Source organism: Globicephala melas, chromosome 6 (assembly GCF_963455315.2).
Source record: "Globicephala melas chromosome 6, mGloMel1.2, whole genome shotgun sequence".
Classification (NCBI taxonomy): domain Eukaryota; kingdom Metazoa; phylum Chordata; class Mammalia; order Artiodactyla; family Delphinidae; genus Globicephala; species Globicephala melas.
This window is the reverse complement of record NC_083319.1, coordinates 21,687,503-21,706,178: the sequence shown is the minus strand read 5'-3', so window position 1 is coordinate 21,706,178 and position 18,676 is coordinate 21,687,503. Positions and strand designations below refer to the sequence as shown.

General features: G+C 37.1%; 1 protein-coding gene across 2 annotated transcripts in view; it reads left to right on the top strand.

Annotated features, from left to right (window-relative positions):
• The window catches only part of HSDL2 (hydroxysteroid dehydrogenase like 2), a 120,582-nt gene that overhangs the window by 4,096 nt on the left and 97,810 nt on the right, over window positions 1–18,676 (top strand). Inside the window, exon 2 of one of the 2 annotated variants that reach the window (XM_060300620.2) lies at window positions 1,018–1,073. The exons of the other annotated variant lie outside the window; for it this stretch is intronic. The gene's annotated coding sequence lies outside the window, so the exon portion shown is untranslated. The remainder of the gene's footprint in view (window positions 1–1,017; window positions 1,074–18,676) is intronic. 2 annotated transcript variants of the gene reach the window in all.

The window sequence follows — 18,676 nt, the reverse complement described above, 5'->3', positions numbered from 1 at the left end:
ACTGGTACACTCTACTCTCTACCCTGAGGGTGTGTTCTCACTTAGGAGTTTCCTTGGCCCAGCTTGGAAGTAGATCTCTTAGAAATAGAGGACAACATATCTCTTCAGAGATGCTTAAGTATATTTGATCCTGCCTGATTTCAAACTGAGGACCCTCTCGCCCATGCTCACAAAAAGAGAGGAAATTCTATTCACTACAACAAAGAACTAGAAAGGGGCACTGTTTGAGTTAGGTTAAGGAACACCTCTGAAATGAATAGTACTGTATGGTAAAGAGTGGTCTTAGAGCCAGACTAGCTAGTTTAGAATCTTAAATCTTTGTGAAGTCTGTGCAGCATTGCATTGCCCTGGCCAAGCTCATAGTGGAGGAGAACGTCCCATCCCAGCCATTGCCACCCCTGGGAGGAGAGGCTTTCCCGGGATCAACAGTTTAAAGATTCTCAATGATAAATTCTTGTGGCTACCAACCTATTCGGCTGACGCATGGACACTGAGCAGGTGAACATTGCCTTTAGTGACAACATTCTTGAGGATTCTGATACCTACCTATATTATGTGGCCAGATCAGGCCATTTTGGCACCAAGGGCTTGGCATCACACTTGTGTCAGGTGAGAAGGATGCCAAGATCCTCAATGATGGGCAGGATCACTTTGAGGTCAATATTAATGAACTCTGATGAGACAGACATCTCCTCCTACATTGGATAGACCCTTTAGAGGACACACAGGTTGGGGGTGAAGTAGACACTGCTGCCACCTACCCCTGAGAATCCCCTGTCCCCACCCCAAGGCTTCCCTCTTTTGCATCACCACCACTCCTAAACCCCCATTTCCTGATTTGTCAGAATTTTTTTAAACAAAACTTTAAAAACAAAAAAAGTTTATAAACCAGCACTTACTAAAAGTGTGAACTGGGACAAATTACCCAACTTCTCTGTGCTTCAGCTTCCTGAAGAGGGGATAATAATAGTACTTTTCTAATATCTTTTTTTTTTTCTTTTTTCTAATATCTTTTAGGGAAGGTTTAAACAGATCAATTCATGAAAAACACTTAGAACAGTGTTTAGCACATGGTAAGTGCTCAGTAAGTTTATACTTATTAATAATTATTATTTCATATTATGAGCTTACAAAGCATCAGAATTCCTTGAGAACATAATTCAAGAATCATTTGTCTGGTGAGGACTGTGAAAAGGTTTATAAATTGTTAACTAGTCCCTAACAAGGTAGGAATGGAATATGAGAATAAGAGTCTAGAAACTTTCATAGCAATTTGACAGAGAAATATTTTTCTTGAATCTAATAATAAAAGTGGATTAATATTGTGTATTTGTTTTTTATTTCAATTTTTAGTTATTTTTATTGTATTTTTACAAAAGGATTAACCCACAGAGGATTGGAAAATTTTTTTCAATGGTTCTTTACCACAATTTTAGATTTTAAGTTCAATTTTTTTGGCCGTGCCATGTGGCTTGCGGGATCTTAGTTCCCCAACCAGGGATCAAACCCAGTCCCATGGCAATGAAAACGCTGAGTCCTAACCATTGGACCCCCAGGGAATTCCCTTATGTTCAATTTTTTTTTTTTAGTCTAGTTTTTTGTTTGTTTAATTTTTATCTCTTGGCCATGTGGCATGTGGGACCTTAGTTCCCTGACCAGGAATTGAGCCCGCATCCCCTGCATTGGAAGCACACAGTCTTAACCACTGGACCGCCAGGGAAGTGGCTTTTATGTTCAATTTTTAACTTTTTAATTTTATAAGTAATATATGAATATATTCTTTTTGAGTTTTTAATCTTTTATTGTGGAAAATTTTAAACATAAAAATAAATGGAATTGTTTAATGATCCCCAACTACCAATCACTGATAATTTTAAAATTATCAGTGTAGAGCAAGCAGTAGTTCTCAAACTTTAACATGCATCAGAATCTGCTGGAGGGCTTGTTAAACAAATTGATTGTTTCTGCTTCAGGAGTGGGGCCCAGTAATTTGCATTTCTAGCTGGTGCTGTTGCCACTGATAGTATGGGAACCAAACTTTAAGTGTCCTTGATGTAAAGGGCTAAGATTCTTCTGTAGCCACTACTTCATCAAAAGCTGTTTATTTTGCAACCCCTAACCCTACTACCCCTCAGCTTCAAGCATGTGTTTCTTGCTAAACCCAAGGCAGACTATATTCCTAATAACTTTTTTTTTCTCCTAACCTGAATGCACAGAATGTACTTTTCCACAGTTACTCTCAGGCATCTACTTCTGAGAACTGATAACAGAATTTTTGCCTTGTCCCCTCTTCACATTGTTGCTTCATCGACCATTTTTCTCATGAGCAACTTAAGTGTCTATGAAGTTTTCTTTCTTCTCACTTGTTTTCTAAGAGTCTTACTCTAGGACTTTCTACATCAATATTCTGACATTTTTCTCATCTACAACATCACCCACTCTTCACCATTCCACTCAATTATTTTCTTTTAGGTAAAATTTACATACATTGAAATCTACAGTTTTTTTTTTAAAAAAAGGATGCATCCATGTAACCTTGTAATTTACACCTCTGGACTGCTTTTAAAGAAAAGATACTTAAGTAGTTGACCCAAAATAATTTTCTAACTATTGATTGAAATAGTTGCATTGACTAAAATAGCATTGACTTAGTTTTATTATAATGGCAGTTAAATATTTAGAAACATTAGACTAGATTCTTACCCAACAGTAAACAAAATAGATTTAAAAATTAAATGTAAAAATTCAAAAGGCTATAGAAATCCAAGTTAACAGTTATGAATTTCAGAAGACAGAATCGTTTGACTATTAAAAGAAAATCCTTGTTCACAATGTGAATATAGTGCTGACTCCTGCAGCAAAGGTTCTTTGGCCAGTGAGATGGGAGATGCTCAAAATATTTAGTAACTGGCACTAATTGGGTATCAACCATTCGCAATTAATGTCCTTAAACTACTAGTAGGGCCAAACCTTTGTATATTAGCTGGATACCAGCATGGATATAACTTCACGACAGTGGGCAATGTGGCAAAGACTCAGTTGTATCAATAACTTTCTATGTACTTTCATTTCTTAGCATGCCATGGTATTTACCCTCTATCTGAATCAAATGCATCATCTACATATCAAGCCTCTCTGCTCTTTTCTCATTAGCCCAAGACAATTAAAGTGGCACTAATGTGTAGGAAAGCAAATAGAAATACAAACATTGGCTCTAAATTCACATGGCAGTACTTTGTTGTGAAAGTTATCCACCTGATCTGGAGTATCATTATAAGATATTTTAGATGTTATAAACACAAATGTGACAAATTGAAACATTGTTGCAGAAAACCCTCAGACCTCCATGAATGTAGTCACAGGCCTATTTAAGAAACATTTGCCTGAAACAGTTCTCAAACTTGAGTCATTCCAATGCCAGTTCCATAATTCTTACTCTATCCATGTACCATCTTCACTCTTGTTTACTTAACATTTTTCTTTAAATCACCTCACTTTTTTACCTCAATATTTTTATTTTAAAATTATTTTCTTTTATATCACTATCATAAATGGAAAAACCACGATCACTTGCCATAAGAACTGTCATAAATAAAAACAAATACAGTGAAAACAGAAAATGTTATTAAATTCTACCTAGATACTATTATCTACTGAAGGTTCTGGACCAGAGGCCTATCTCTCCTTTTAATAAAAAGGGAGAGGGACTTCCCTGGCACTCCAGTGGTTAAGACTGAACTTCCACTGCAGGGAGTGTGGATCCCTGGCTGGGGAACTAAGATCGTGCATGCAGCAAGGCATGGCCAAAAAAAAATTAAACATTAAAAAATAAAATAAAAAGGGAGATTACCAACAAAGTATTGATGTAAGAAGTATACTGGCACCAAAGCAACTATACTCTGATAAAAATTGATTAAAAAGAAAAAGTATACTAGCACCAAGAGGAAACTTTTCTTCTGTCTCTGTAACCGAGCAGGACACTATGGGGCCTTCCAGGACAGACCCCACCCGCATATCCTCTGCTTTAGCTCCTCTCTGAAGTACCCAGATAATAGTGTTTGGGGAGTTCCCAGGTGACCTAAGTGGTTAGGATTCGGGGCTTTCACTGCAGTGGCTGGAGTTCAATCCTTTGTTGGGGAACTGAGATCCCGCAAGCCGAGTGGCCAAAAAAAAATAGTATCTGATGCACATTTCCTGAGTTGTTTTACAGATGCTAAAACCACCATCAAATGGAAGAAAACTACTTGATGATCATGAGCATAGCCCCCAGACCTGCTGGCACGTAAGGATGAATAATGTTGGCCCCTGTGACACTGCCCTGTTACCTCACCATCAACCATTCAGAGAATGTGCACGAGCTGATCAGAGACCCTGCGACCACCCCCAACCCTCACCTTGCCTTTAAAAATGCCTTGCTGAGGGCCTCCCTGGTGGCGCAGTGGTTGAGGGTCCGCCTGCCAGTGCAGCGGACTCGGATTCGTGCCCCGGTCCGGGAGGATCCTGTATGCCGCGGAGCGGCTGGGCCGCTGGGCCTGCGCGTCCGGAGCCTGTGCTCCGCGGTGGGAGAGGCCACAACGGTGAGAGGCCCGCGTACCACAAAAAAAAAAAAAAAAAAAAAGCCTTGCTGAAACCCATCGGGGAGCTCCGGTGTTTTGAGCACTAGCTGTCCTATCCTTGCTGGGCGCCCTGCAATAAACGCTTCACTTTCCTTCACACAACCTAGTGTTGGTAGATTGGCTTTATTGCATGTGGGCCAGCAGACCCAAGTTTGGCTCAGTGACATTTCCAGCTTTCTAAGAATTTCATCAGGTAGATATTCAATTTAACAAATCAAGTAGATGTTGAATTTTGGCATTTGAAATTATCTTGGTAATGGGGTATATGATTGTGAGATAATGGTGTAGCTTTTCTCCTTATTTCATTTAACGCAGCAAATTATTTTCATAAATTTCTTCATGTCAGGCCATTTTGCATTCACAGAGTAAACCCTACTCTGTCAAGGTACATTTTAAAAAATACATTGGTACATTTGTTTTGCTAATATTTTTTATTACGGTTTTAATATCTCTATTAACAAATGGGATCATTTTAGAGTTTTTTGTGGTCTCTCTGTACAGTTTTGGTATCAGAATTCTGACAACTTCCTCGGGTAAATTAGAAGACCTAGTTTTCGTTCTAGTAATGATTATCATTAAATTTTAAATAATATACTTAAATCATCAACTTCAGAAGCAAAAATGTATTCAATTCAATGTACTCCACTCTGAGAAATGAAAGAAAATAGCCCTCCACTAACTCTCTCCCTTCTTTATAGTCAGTTTTGCCAGGGAATTATTATTTTCACATTATGTAAATTTTCTATGGAGTCATAACCATCACATTACATTTTATAAATAATCACACTTATTTAGACATAACTGACAGTGTTGTGCTTTTTAAATTCATCTTCCAGTTAGTAGAATAAATTTTCAAGATTTTTTTTAGATGGGATCTTGGGTTATCTGTTTCCTGAGTCCTTACAAATTTTATTACTTATCTAAGGTAAAACTTAAGTGGATGAAGAACTATTGAGTCACTCCCCAGAAAACTCTCTAGCTATAGCCCTTCTCTCCTTCAGCATCATTAAACTATGGTGGAAAAGACTGAAGCCAGTCTTTTTCCTTCTGTATAAACTATTTCTTTGGGCAGATACTTGGAAAAGTTTTTCTTCATCTTTGAAATTTAGATAATTATTTAGGATATGTCTTATTTTGAATCATTATTAATTTTTCTAGAAACAATCTTATGGGCAATTCTCAGACCTCATCTAAATCAAACCATCTGCAGAAGTTGACAGTTCCCTCCTCCCTGATACACTTTCTTCACTTGGTTCTCAGGACACTGCATTTTTGTTATGTTTTTGTACTTCTATGGCCACTCCCATCTTCCTTCCTGGTTCTGAACTCATGGCATTCAGATACTTTCAAGACTCAGTCTTTGACCTTCTCTTACTATACTTACTCTCTTGATACAGTTTCAAGGTTTTAAATATCATCTATAGCCTGATGATTACCAAATTTTTTTCTCTAGCCTCGAACTCTTCCTTGAACATCAGATTGGTAGTTCCTAGTTGGGACCAGTCAGGTTCCCATCTCAGAGCCCTTTGTACCTTCTGTTCCCTCTTCCTGGAATGCTTTTCCCCACATGGTTTGCTCCTTCCTATCCTTCCTCACATGTCACTTTCCCACTAAGACCTTTCCTGACCACTCTATTTGGAATGGGAAATCATGCATACTCACCCTACTATCTCTCCTCCTCCCTGCTTTATTTTTCTCCTTACTCTAACATATATAACTTACTCATTTTATTTATTGTTCATCTCCCTTTGCTAAAATGTAAAATCAGTTAAAGCAGTGATATTTGTGTGTGTTTGTTTGCAGATGTATTCTTAGCAACTAGAACAATGCCTAGCACATAGTAGCCAGTATCTTATTAAATGAATACAAGATACAGGTTGTACCTGGCAGAGACAATCTTTCTTTTGATTTGGAAATTATTTACTGTATTCAATTTGTGTTAAACTTGTTGTTTTCTTCCTTAGCATTACTAACTAGTTATTTATTGGTCTCTGATTGATCGTTTCCTTATTTTTATTTAATGTCATATGTTTTTTTCCCTTAATATTTTGTATGATTTTCTCAAGCCTATTCTTTCCAACTATAACTCAGATTTCTATAGTATTAATTTGATTCCTTACTATTTTTAATGTGTTTTAAAATTATATAATTTAATTTTTCCCTTTATTCTTTCACTAGCTCTGCCAGCTTTTTTCTTTTTTCATCTCATTATTGTCTTACATACATACATTTTTTTTTTTTTTGGTCATGCCATGCGGCATGTGGGGATCTTTAGTTCCTCGAACAGGATTGAACCCACCCCCCTACAGTGGAAGCATGGAGTCTTAACCAATGGACTGCCAGGGAAGTCCCATATTTACATTTGTTTAATTGAAGTATAGTTGATTTACAATGTTGTGTTAGTTTCTAGTGTACAGCAAAGTGATTCATATACGCACACATATGTATTCTATACATATATATAAAATATATATATATATTCTTTTTCAGATTCTTTTCCATTATAGGTTATTACAAGGTACTGAATATAGTTCCCTGTGCTGTACAGTAGGCCTTTGTGTTCATCTGTTTTATGTATAGTAGTATGTATCTGTTAATCCCAAACTCCTAATTTATCCCTTCTCCTTTCCTCTTTGGTAACCATAGGTTTGTTTTCTGTCTGTGAGTTTGTTTCTGATTCATAAAAAAGTTCATTTGTATCATTTTTTTTAGATTCCACATATAAGGGTTATCATATGATATTTGTCTTTCTCTTTCTGATTTACTTCACTTAGTACGATAATCTCTAGGTCCATGCATGTTGCTGCAAATGGCATTATTTCATTCTTTTTTATGGCTGAGTAGTATTCCATTATATATATATATATATATATGTATATACCACATCTTCTTTATCCACCCATCTGTTGATGGACATTTAGGTTGCTTCCATGTCTTGGCATTGGGGTGTATGTATCTTTTTGAATTAGAGTTTTCTCTGGATATATGCCCAGGAGTGGGATTGCTGGATCATATGGTAGTTCTATTCTTAATTTTTTGAGGAAACTCCATACTGTTTTCCATACTGGCTGCACCAGTTTACATTCCCATCAACAGTGTAGGAGGGTTCGCTTTTCTCCACACCCTCTCCAGCATTTATTATTTGTAGACTTTTTAATGATGGCCATTCTGACTGGTGTGAGGTGATACCTCACTGTAGTTTTGATTTGCATTTCTCTAGTAAATAGCGAAGTTGAGCATCTTTTCATGTGCCTGCTGACCATCTGTATGTCTTCTTTTTTTTTTAAACAATTCACTTTAAAAAAAAATTATTTATTTTAGGCTGCATTGGGTCTTGGTTGCTGCGCGCGGGTCTTGGTTGCTGCGCGCAGGCTTTCTCTAATTGCGGTGAGCAGGAGCCACTCCTCGCCGCGGCGAGCGGGCCTCTCATTGCGGTGGCCTCCCCCGCTGCGGAGCGCAGGCCCCAGGCACGCAGGCCTCAGCAATTGTGGCTCACGGGCTCCAGAGCGCAGGCTCAGCAGTTGTGGCACACCGGCCCAGCTGCTCCGCGGCATCTGGGATCCTCCCAGACCAGGGCCCGAACCCGCGTCCCCTGCATTGGCAAGCGGATTCTCAACCACTGCGCCACCAGGGAAGCCCCATCTGTATGTCTTCTTTAGAGAAATGTCACTTTAGGTCTTCTGCTCATTTTTTAATTGGGTTGTTGTTTTTTTGATATTGAGCTGTATGAGCTGTTTGTATATTTTGGAAATTAATCCCTTGCCAGTTGCATGGTTTTCAAATACTTTATTCCATTCTGTGTGTTGTCTTTTTGTTTTGTTTATGGTTTCCTTTGCTGTGCAAAAGCTTATAAGTTTGATTTGTTTATTTTTGCTTTTATTTCTTTTGTCTTGAGAGACAGCCCCCAAAAAACATTGCTACAATTTATGTCAGAGAATGTTTTGCCTACATCTTACCTATATTTTAAAATCTCATGTTTCATGGAGTCCTTGTTTAATTACCTAAATAGGGCAAAGAAGTATTTTGCCCAAAGGTTTCCTCTTATCCGTGTTTGTTCTTCTTTAAAAGTACAATTCATATGTTTTCACATATTATATTCTTCTACTTCATTTGTGATTGTTGTTTTTGGCATGGGTTTCTGCTAGAATTGTTTTTCCTTGTCTGTGTAGGGCAGGGAAGGGTGCCTTATATTTGAGTGATGGTAGTTCTATTCTGATATTAAATTTACTAAAGAATAGTGTGAGTCATTGAGAGATCATAAATCTCTCCACTTACCTGTGAATTATTGAAATTTTTTTTTTTTTTTTTTGCTTTTGATTCAGCTAGAGGGCTAGATATCAATGGTTTATATTCTCGTTTCACCTTTCAACTACTTGGTGGGTATAGTGGAGGGGGAGTGACTATGTCAGGGTTCAGATCAGTAGACTACCGGCAAGTAAGGTATGCCTTCTCTCAACACCTTTTCACAAAATACTTTGAATATTCTGCTAAGTACCCACATTTGGTTGGGCACCTTTCCCTCCACTCTTTTTTTTTTTTCCCTTCACTCTTACTAAGTTAAGAAGGTCCTCCTCACAGAGGACTGGTTCTATTATATAACATACAATATAGCACAATTAAATATACATGTGTGTAGGCATGGGTAGGTATATATACTTATATTTCCAAGCTTTACCTGCTGAGAAGGCCGAACAATGACACATCATTAACTTATGCCCACATTTTAGTTTCTAAATACTGTTCCCCAGTAAAAAGAACCAGGACTCCTCAGAGAAGTCATTGTTTCCAGGGCTGCAGAAGCAAAAATACTAAATGAGCCTAGAGTATCTTGAGGCGCTAAAAAGTAAAGAAGTACTTATAAAATGATAGGGACATGCCAAAAGAGCACAGGAGTCTACTGAAAGATCTCCTGGTGACCAAAAGGGAAATAGTTTGAGCAACAAAATAAATAACAATAGTATTGTATAACCCATAAAGTAAAATAACCATGAGCCAATACTGATACAAATAAATAGTTGAAGAAACAAATAAGTGAAGGAAAAGGGATAGCTCTTCCTTACAGATGAATTCTAATTAACACGCATAGACAGAATATGGGAAATAGAAAACCATTGTTAGAATAATTGCTGCAGACAAGATCCACCAATGAATGCTAAAATTAGCAAAATTTTAAGAATAGGATGGCATAGTCTCAAAGTATCTCCCCTGAGATATTTATTAATTATAAAGAGAAAAATAGTAATCTTGCAGTAAAGAAACTCAGCAGATACCATCTTAGCTAAGCAATCAAGGTTAAAATTAACAGTAATATGACATGTTGACATGAACTCCTGATAGACTGCACTGACAAGGTTACATTGCTCCTATGGTATTTTGGCCAAAAATACATAAATCAGTCTAATCCCAAGAAAACACTAGGCAAACTTGAAATCAACAAAATATTTTTTGTTTGTTGCACTCTTCAAGATCGTCAGTATCATGAAAGACAAAGACTGATGGAGTGTTACAGGTTGGAGGTTACTAATGAGACACAACTAAATGCAATGTGAGATACTGCAACAGAAAAAGGACATTAGTGGATAAATGGATAAAATACAAATGATATTTGTTTTCTGTTGTTGTGTAACAAATTACCATGTGCAAATTTAGAAGCTTAAAGGAATACACATTTGTTATCTCAAAGTTCTGTAGATCAGAAGCCCACGTGGGCTTGACTGGGTCTCTCTCCTTAGTCTCACAATGCCCAAGTTAAGGAATTGGCCAGCTGAGGCTTTTATCTGGACTGTCTGGGAGAAGTCAGCTTCCAAGCTCTTTCATGTTGTTGTAAGAATCCAGTTCCTCATGAATGTAGACCCAAGATCCCTGTTTCCTTGCTGGCTGTCAGCCAGGGATTCTTGAGGCTACCTGTGTTCCTTCTTAGGTGGCCCCCTCCATTTTCAAAGCAGCACTGGTGAGGCTAGTCCTTCTCGTATTTTGAATTTCTCTGACTTCTTCTGCCTTCCTTTTCTGCCATCAGCCAGAGAAAGCTTCAGCTTTTAAGGGCTGTTATCTGAGTCAGGTAATCTCCATTTTCTAAAGTCAGCTAATGTGGAACTTTAATTACATCTGCAAAATCCCTTCCAAGCATACCCACAATTAGTGTTTACAAAACCAGGGAATGGGAATATTGTTGGAGGGAAAAACCTCTAGAATTCTGCCTACCACGCAAATAAAGTCTGTAGTTTATTTAATAGTATTGAGTGATTTAATTTCTTAGTTCTGATAATTGTATTCTGGTTATACAAGAGATTAACATTAGGGGAAGCTAGACAGAGGGTATTCAGGAATGCTCTGTAGAAATTTTACAATTTTTCTGAATGTCTAAATTTTTTTCAAAATAATTTAATACATAAATTATTAAGCATAATAATAAAATGACCACAAAGGAGAACTTGATTTCAAAGGCAAAATTGAAGGTCCTTTTATGTCCTTTTCTAATCCCATTTCTGATTTCTCCCACCCCAGTGTAAAGAGTGGTAATCCTATACCCTTGCTTTCGTTATAGTTTTAAGACATTTGTGCAAATTCCTAAACCATAAGAACTTTATATAAATGGTTGAATATTTTAATATTCTTCTGCCATTTGTTTTTTCACTCAATATTATGATTCTGTGATCAATTCCATGTAGTTCATTAATTTTCAATGCTGTGCAGTATTTCTCTATGACAATATGCCACAATTTATCCATTCTCTTGATTGATATTTGAGTGGTTTCTAGCTTCTCCTTGTTGTTGTTGTGTTATTATAAATATTTTTTCTCTGAATATTCTTGTACCTATCTCCTGAGGCACTTACAGAGATTTCTCTAGGTCCTCCAGGCTAGGTTATATGTTCAGGAGTGGAATTGCAGAGTCATGGAATTTGCTAATCTTCATCTTTACTTTGTTTCCAATGTGATTTTATTAATTTTCACTACCACTATTATCAAGTGTTTGAGAGATCCAATTGCTCATACTCTCAATTGGTATTGTACAATTTTAAAATTTTGCCAGTGAGTTTAAAAATGCCTTGTGTGCCCTAAATTTTCATTTTCTAATTATTAATACAATTGAATATCATGTCATATTTTACTGGCCAATCATGAATCTTCTTCAGTATAATATCTGTAATGTATTTTACCTATTTTTTTCTATTTGACTATTGTTGTTTACTCATTGGTTTTTAGGTGTCCCTGGCAATAACTATAGTAGATATCTTCTTCCAGAATGTGGCTTCTCTTTTCATTTTCTTTATAGTGTCTCTTAATTTTAGCAAAATAAAATGTATCAATCTTTTTTTATTTATGTTTTGGGCCTTTGCTTAAGTTTCTATTCAGCATTATACCATAGTTCCTGTACAGTAAGACAAGAAACAGAAGTAAAAGATGTGAATATTGGAAAGGAGAAAGCAAATTCCCATTATTTGCAATTAATATAATTATATAGAAAAATCCAAAAGTATGTCAAAATTGTTAAAATTAATGAGTTTAGTAAGAAGTCTAGGTATGAGTACATGAAAATCAGTTGCATTTTACATACCAGCAACAACAATTAGAAAATATCACTTAGAGGGAATTCCCTGGAGATCCAGTGGTTAGGATTCCACGCTTCCACTGCAGGGGGCACGGGTTCGATCCCTGGTTGGGGAACTAAGATCCTGCAAGCCGAGTGGCATGGCCAAAAAAAAAAAAAAAAAAGAAAAGAAAATATCACTTAGAAATGGTAATCCCATTGCCACAGAACTATACACTTAAAAATAGTTAAAATGATAAAATTTGTGTTCTGTACATTTTATCACTCACACACACAAAGGATGCCATTAAATTGTGTATAAAAACAAAAATAAAAGATACTGAGGAATAGATTTAACCAATATCTGTAATACCTTATGGAAAGAAAAATGAAACTGTATTAGTAAAGTCCCAGCCTAAAGAAGTGACGTACCATGTATGGAGTAGAAGACACTAAATTTAAAGATATAGTTTCCCAAAGTGATCTATGGATTCAAAGCAATCCCAAGCAATATTCCCAGGAATTTGATGAAATGATTTCTAGAATAAGACAATCTTGAAGAATAACAATGTGAGAGGATTTGCCTCACCAAATCTTAAAATTTATAAAGTCAAATAATCAAGAAAAATGTAGTATTGCCATAGGGATAGACGAATTATTTAATGGAACAGATATGGGTATATATGAAAACTTGATGTAGGACACAGAAGGCATTTAGGTCAATGGGGAAAAGAGTGGAAGTTTATCTCTACCTCATTACAAATATATTAATAGATATCAACCTCATACCCACATACAATGAGCAGCTCCAGGTGACTCAAAAAGGAAAGGCAAAATTTTTAAGCTTTTAGAATAACATTTAGGAGACTATCTTTATGACTTCAGGATAGAAAATGAGTTCTTAAACATAATTTCAATTTAAAGACATCCACACTTTAGTAATTCCACTCCTATATGTACATAACCTAGAGAAACTTGAAATGTGCACTAGGAGACATATGAAAGAATATTCATAGCACCGCTGTTCTATATAATAAACATGATATGCAAATAACCCAAATGTCCATCAACAAGAGAGTTGGGCAAATAAATTGTGGCATAGTCACACAATGGAATAGTATACAGCAGTGAAAAATGAACAAACTACAATAGGCAATGCTATGGATAAATCAAAATACTGAATGAAAAAGCAAATCAGGGACTTCCCTGGCAGTCCAGTGATTAAGACTCTGCATTCTGGGGACGCAGGTTCAATAGCTGGTTGGGGAACTAAGATCCCACATGTTGCGCAGCATGGCCAAAAAAACCCAAAAAACAACAAAAAAAGTAAATCTGAGAAAACTATATATACTACGATACCATTTCTATAAAGTTAAAAAGGAAGCACAACCAAGCAAAGCTAACCAATATATTGTGTACACACACACACACACACACACACACACACACACACACACACACAATTTTATAAAAGATGACAAGGGAAAGATAAACACAAAACTCAATGGTTACTTCTCGGGAGGAGGCAGGGAGATGGAATCCAGAGAAGCACATGACTCATCATTTTCAGTCCTTTAGCTGGGTGATGGTTTCACAGATGTTTATTATTATCTCATAATTTACATATATATCATACATATTTTGAATGTATCTTATACACACACACACACACACACACACACACAAAATCTAGCCTGTTTCTGTCAGCATTGATATAGGTCCCCAAACCTCATCAATTAGGGCAGCATTTTTCAACCTCAGCACATTTTGGATGGGATATTCTCGGGAGGATGGGATGTACTATTCTGTGTATTATAGCATGTTTAGTGGCATCCCTGGACTCTATTCACTAGATGCCAGTAACATCCCCCACACAAATGTGACAACTAAGAATGTTTCCAGATATTCACAAATATTCCCTGGGATGCCAGTTCCATTAAGAACCATTGCCTTAGGGATATCTGTATTTTCTTCCAATTAATCCAATCATTTAAAATGGTGGGTTTTTAAAAATTTATGTAGCATTATTATAAGGTTTAAAAATTTTTAAATAAGCTTTATGTTTTGAATTTTATTTTATTTATTTTTTTTACAGCAGGTTCTTATTTAAGCTTTATTGTTTAGAGCAGTTTTAGATTTACAGAAAAATTGTGAAGATAGTACAGAGACTTCTTATATGCCCTACACCCAGTTTCTGTGGTTAACATCTTACATTAGTAGGATACCTTTGTTACAATTAATGAACCAATATTAATACATTGTCATTAACTATCATCCATACTTTATTAAGATATCATTAGTTTTTATCTAATGTTGTTTTTCCGTTCCAGGATCCCATCCAAGATACCATATTACATTTAGTCATCATATCCCCTTAGGATCCTCTTAGCTGTGACAGTTTCTCAGACTTTCCTTCTTTTTGATGACCTTGACAGTTTTGAGGAGTACTGGTTAGGTATTTTGTAGAATGTCCTTCAGTTGCAATTTGTCTTATATTTTTCTCACAATTAGACTAGAGTTATAGGTTTTGGGGAGGTTTACAGAGAAAAAGTACCATTTCCTCACATCATATCAAGGATACCTATTATCAACATGGCTTATCACAGTTGATGTTGACTTTGATCACCTGACTGAGTTGGTGTTTGTCAGCTTTCTTCACTGTAAAGTTATTTTTTTCCCCTTTTCATACTGTACTCTTTGGAAAGAAGTCACTATGTACAGCCCACACTCAAGGAATGGAGAGTTATTCTGTACCTCCTTGAGGAGGCTGTATTTACAGAAATTATTTCACATTCTTCTGTACAGGAATTCTGTCATTTCTCCTCATTTTTAATTCAATCATATAATTATATCAGTATCAACTCATGGATATTTATTTTATACTTTGATTATAATCCAGTACCACTTTATTTTGTTGCTCAAAGTGTTTCAGTTTTAGCCATTGAGAGATCTTTCAGTTGACTTCTGTACTCCTTTGACATACCTCCATCAATGTGGGGTGTTTTGTTTTGGGTTTGTTTGTTGGTCTGTTTTGAGTACTCCCTTACTTTCTGGCACTACAAGATGCTCCAGGATCATCTTGTATATTTTCTGCCCCAGTCCTAAAATGAGTCATTTCTCCAAGAAACCCTGGTTCCTTTTATTGGAGTATAGGGTTAGAAACCAAGATCTGAGTATGAGACGTGCTCATTTCTACTGGAAATAAGATTTAAAAGAAAAAAAATCTTTTTTTAGTTTGAGTGTTTTGGAGAGACCCACCCTGTTGTAGGATTTTTATCTTATAATCAGTGTTTATTTACTCTGCTCAGTTTATTTTGGACAACAATTGCACACCTGTCTTGCAGTTCATTATTAACCCTTCAGCAGCCCCTAAATTCCAAGTTTCAGTTATGGGTCAGGAAACTGAATCCTGGAAAACCAAAATGTGTGTCATATTGTCTCTTCTTCAGTTCTACTTTTTTTGTTGTTTTTTGTTTTTTGTTTTGCTGTACGCGGGCCTCTCACTGTTGTGGCCTCTCCCATTGCGGAGCACAGGCTCCGGACGCGCAGGCTCAGCGGCCATGGCTCACGGGCCCAGGCGCTCCGCGGCATGTGGGATATTCCCAGACCAGGGCACGAACCCGTGTCCCCTGCATCGGCAGGCGGACTCTCAACCACTGCGCCACCAGGGAAGCCCCAGTTCTACCTTATTTACCATCTTGGAATAGACCTCCCAAGGGTGGCGTTCTTAATTTTTCCCTGGTCCACCCAAGTCACCAGTCCTTATTTCTTCAAATTTCAGATTACTGCTGGATTTTTAGGACAATCTCATTTACTTTCTAAAAAAATGGCACTGAGTTATTACTTAGAAGAAATGCTTGTCAAATCTCACTGCTTTCCTTAATTTGGATACAAATTGGAAGGTATTCTTCATAGTTTTTGGTAGGGTTGTGTCAGTTTCCTAGTTTCATTATACTTGAAATTTCTTCTCTGATTTAGGTTCATTTTTGTTCACTTCCCTGGAAGTTTTGTAACAATTAATGACTTTGATTAAGTATTTCCACTCTTCTCAAGCAGCCTTGAATACTGTCTTTCACCAGCCCTTATCATGATTCTCCCTTAACTTACCTATTCCTAACCAGTTAACTAATGTGTGATTCACCCCAGTGTTTTCAAAGAAGTGGAGGTGGAGGAATAGCTGTGAGTAGGATAACAGAAGAAAAAGGACAAGTCCTTTTTTTCCCTTTCCAAGAACCTGTTACCTATAACTCTTGTGCCCTGAAGTTAGCTTCCTATAATAAGAGTTGATGTGCCTTTCCTTGGTATTCCATTTGTCTACAGATATATGAAGTTGATACATATTATAGATGCCTATAATATTGTAAATGTTCTTCTATGGGACAAAATAGTCCCTTCTTAGGAATCTGAGACCATATCTTTAATAGGATAAATTTTATTTGCGACTAGAACAAGGCCTTTGCTTTGGCCATTAAGTGAAACCTTTCTCTAAAATGTTTTTTTTCTTTTTCCCCTAAAATTTTTGATATAAGTGTTTAACAAGGAGTCAGATGGATTGGTTAGAGTATATTATTTTATTTTTACTTATTTGCCCTTTGTGGAAATAGTCTTGTGCAAAAATCTGATCATAGTTTACAAGGTCAGTGGAAAGGTTCCTGCGATACCAGACGACTGGATAGAACTACTGCCCTCCCTCCCCAGTATGGTTCTAAAAGATGTTTACTTCATATGATCCTGAAGGGCACCAGGCAAATATTCAACCTTGAACAGGTAAACAAGCAAAAGGTCAGTAGCAGAAAAGCAAAACAAAAGAACAATCTGGAGGACTTCTCTATGAGAATATGTTGCTCATGTAACTGGAAAAGCAAATCTCCTTCCCATCCCCCTTAGAGGTGGAGGATTACTTGTATCAGAGGATAATGTCTTCATATAGCCTGTCTTCTACTGGAGCAGTAGGAGTATGAGACCTTAACCAAGAATTTAATTTAGTAGAGGGTAGTAGGAGGATGACACCTACAAGAATTTAATTTGGCATAGAGGAAAGACATGGGGTAATTCCAAAGTTTGGTATTTGTGTAGCAAAGTAGTGGCCATTAAGAGATAGATGGCTCAATTATGGGACTGATTCTTAAGCTAACTTCAAATGTCTTTTTTTTTTTAAATGCCTGGTAGGCACAGTTTGAAAGCTAGAAGATTAAAAAATAACTGGTATTGTTCTGCAATATAAAATCATCAAATGCTATCTTTATAGTGAGCAGGGTTGAAGCTATGTTGATAACAGAAGAATCAAATATTTCTCTTTCTCAGCTTGGAAACAGTACGTGTACTCACAGTAGAGTACTGTGTCTCCGAATTAATGCCTGAGTTTGGGAGGTGTGGGTGTGTTTGACATAATAGTCACTTACTGGACCCCAGGAAGAATTAGGGGGGAATATCTCCAAGGGAATTGGACTTGGAACACCTACACCCATCGTGGACTCTCTTGCTAAAGTCATATTCTAAATAGAATGGGTAATTTATGCTTGGGAAAATGTTTGGCTTAGGAAAAGAGGATGGATCTTAATATATGAGACCAACTCCTGTGAGCAGGGCATGGGATTTCCTGAAAGGGGGTAGAGATATTAAAGACAATTTTAAAGAAGGAAATTTGAACAAAACTGATACTCTCAGGGAGAAAAGCAGATATGAAGACGAGGAGCAACGCTAGCGATTTGGCTGTGTTCAAGAGGGAACCCCTTGCAGTGGTTTATAGTCTTTTGATACTTTTGCATTTAAGAGTTAGGTCCAGATGCATGTAACAGAAAACCAAAAATAACAGTGCCTTAAACTAGATAAAAATTTATTTATCATGCAAAAGAAGCCTAGAAGTAATGGTTTCAGGGCTGTTATGGCACTCCATGTTCATCAAAGATCCAGTCTCCTTTTTGTTCTATTATGTGAGTATATGGCTTTCAGTCTTAAGGTCACAAAATGTCTGGAAGCCCTTTAAAGAAGTTTTCCCAAAGTCCTCCCCAACATCTTCCGCTTACCTCATTAGCCATAATTTGGTCACATGGACACCCCTAGTTGCAGGGGAGGCTTGAGAGATTCACTGCTTTTGCTGGGCATACTGCCACCTCTAATAATAGAGATATACTGTTAATAAGAAGTGGAGAATGTGTAATGGGTAGGCAGTTGACATAGCAGTTGTTATATAAAGTTATTATTTATATATATATAGATATAGATATATAGATAGTAATTCCCTCATATAAACCTCAATTCTTTGACAAAGAGTTGTGTGGGGATGGTGTAGTAAACAAACCAATGGGCTTCCCTGGTGGCACAGTGGTTAAGAATCCACCTGCCAATGCAGGGGACACGGGTTCGAGCCCTGGTCCGGGAAGATCCCACATGCTGCGGAGCAACTAAGCCCATGCGCCACAACTACTGAGCCTGCGCTCTAGAGCCCACAAGCCATAACTACTGAGACCACGTGCCACAACTACGGAAGCCCATGCACCTAGAGCCTGTGCTCCGCAACAGAAGCCACC